This window comes from Oryctolagus cuniculus, chromosome 3, assembly GCF_051225735.1.
Source record: "Oryctolagus cuniculus isolate XC-2025 breed Fujian yellow rabbit chromosome 3, ASM5122573v1, whole genome shotgun sequence".
In the NCBI taxonomy this organism is placed as follows: domain Eukaryota; kingdom Metazoa; phylum Chordata; class Mammalia; order Lagomorpha; family Leporidae; genus Oryctolagus; species Oryctolagus cuniculus.
Window position 1 is genome coordinate 122,504,502 of NC_142869.1, and position 2,666 is coordinate 122,507,167.

Below are 2,666 nucleotides of genomic sequence, written 5' to 3' on the forward strand. Positions count from 1 at the left end.
AATGGTCTGCTTGAAACAGCTGTTATGATGTGATTATATGTGAATTAATTAGAATAGATTTGATTTAGAATTAATTAGAGTGTGATTTTATTTAGAATTTTTTTTTTTTGCCAGATGCAAGATTGTTGATTGACAATTTGCTACTTTCAGTATTTTAATTATGTTATTCTACACCATCTGGCCTTTCTTATCTCTGAAGAGAAGTTTGCTGTTAATCTTATAGGGATCCCCTTCTGTATGATGAGTACTTTTTCTCAAGACTTTATCTTTGTTTTCTGCTTTTACCAATTCACTATGTCATGTTTGGATATGGATATCCTAGCTTGAGTTTATTGAACTTCTTAGATATGTAGAACGTTTTTCCTAAGATTTTGGCTATTGTTTCTTTAAAATATGTCTTCTACTCTCTTTTTTCTGTAAAAAAAATATTTATTTGAAAGGCAGAGTTACAGAGAGAAAGGGAGAGACAAAGATAGGGAGAGAAGTCTTCCATCTGCTGGTTTACTACCTAAATGGCTGCAACAGCCAGAGTTGGGCCAATTGGAAGCCAAGAGCCAGGGGCTTCCTCTAGTCTTCCATGTAGGTGCAGGAGCCCAAGTGCCTGGGCCATCTTCTGCTGCTTTCCTAGGTGCATTAGCAGGGAGGTGTGTTGGAAGTGGAGCAGCTAGGACTCGAACCAGTGCCCTTTTGGGATTCTGTCTCCATAGGCAGTAGCTTAACCTGCTATGCCATTGTGCTGGCTCCCATTTTCTCCTCTACCTTTGCTACTTCCATTATATATAAAAGCAAACTTCAAAAATTATAGAAAACTGAAATTAAAAGATGTTTATTTTGGTGCAAAATTTTTTGAGGTTGATTCATAGTTTTTTCATCATATATATTTTCCGTGAAATTTTTGCAGTCTCCTTGTACATTTTGTGGAATACGTTGGTATGCTTTACAATGTCCCTCATTCCCCTGAGATTCTGCTCAGTTTTTTTCATCCTTGCTTCTTTCTGCTTCCAGATTGCATGATCTCTGTTCCTTTATCTTGAACTTTACCAATTCTCTATTTGGTCCTCTTAAATCTACTGTTGAAGCATTTATTGGACTTCTTAATGCTGGGATATTCATTTTGTTCTTTTAAAAATAATTTCTCTTTATTTTCTATTTGATATGACCAGGATACATGAAAAAATTCTTTAGAAATGGTCTCCTTTAGTTGTTGGAACACGTTAACCACAGTTTTTTTTTTTTAATTATTTTTGAAAGAGAAACAGAGAGAGAGGGAGAGAGGGAGAGAGGGAGAGAGGGAGAGAGGGAGAAAGGGAGAGAGGGAGAGAGGGAGAGAGAGAGAGAGAGACTCCATAAAAGTCTCCCATGTGGGTGGCAGACTCAAGTACTTGAGCCATCATTGGCTGTTTCTCAGGTGCATTTGCAGGGAGCTGGATCAGAAGCAGAGTAGCTGGTACTGCATAGTTGGTACTGGCATCACAAGCAGTGGCTTATCCTGCTGCAACCCAATGCCTGCCTCACCACAGCTTTTATAGTTTTTGTCAGCTCAGTCCAACATCTAGCCCCCTTCAGAGACAGTTTCCATTGTTTGCTTATTTTACTCTTTTTGTATGGATCACACACTTTGCTTTTTCTTATTCCTCATATTTCATTGTTGTCATGTTACCAGTGATGGCTGGATCAGAGTTCCTAGTGTTTGTATGAGAGAAGAATTTCAGGTGTGAGACGGGGCTTTGGGGTGGAGCTGGTTGTGTCCACAGACTGTCCCTGAGCTCACGTAGACTTAATTTTTATGAATAAATGCTTCTCCCATTTGCTGCATTGTCATCAGGACCTTTTCCACAGAAACTAACCAGCAATTGCTTTGCAACTTTTCTCCTGGTGGATGGTGGTTGGGGAAAGAGACCACTGTATTTTTTACTCTGTCACAAAAGTTGGTCTCCTGAAGTTGATTTTTTTTAAAAAAGATAAATGTACATATTTGAAAGGCAGAGTGACATGGAGGAAGGAGGCTGGGTAGGAGGAGGAAAAGAGAGAGAGGAAAGAAGGAGGAGAGAGAGAGAGAGAGAGAAAGGGAGGGAGGGAGCGAGGGAGAAAGAGATTCCATCTGCTGGTGTACTCCCCCAATAGCCATGACTGGGCCATCTGCAAAGCCAACATCAAGATCCCGGAACTCCATCCAGGTCATCTGGGTCTCCCACATGGGTGGCAGGGACCCACATACTTGGGCCATTATTTCTGACTCCCTAGGCACATTAGCAGGAAGGTGGGTTGGAAGTGGAGCAGCCAGGACTCGCACTAGCACTCTTATATGGGATTTGTGTGTCTCAAGCAGCCATATAACCCACTGTGCCACAATGACTGCCCCATGAAGTTAATTCTTATATATGGCAAAGTTCATTTTTATTGGGAGTTTGCTCTTCTTGCAAACAAATATTTATTGATTTTATTTGAATGGGACAGACAGAAAGAGACACACACGAACCTCACACACAGACATGCACACACAGGGATCTTCCATTTGGTGGTTCAGTCCCCAGATGTCCACAGCAGCTAGGGTTGGGTCAAGCTGAAATAGGGAGCCTGGAGATTAGTGAATCAGTTTCGCACGTGGGTGGCCAGGACCCAAGCACTTGGGCTATGTTCTGTTGCCTTCCCAGGTGCATTAGCAG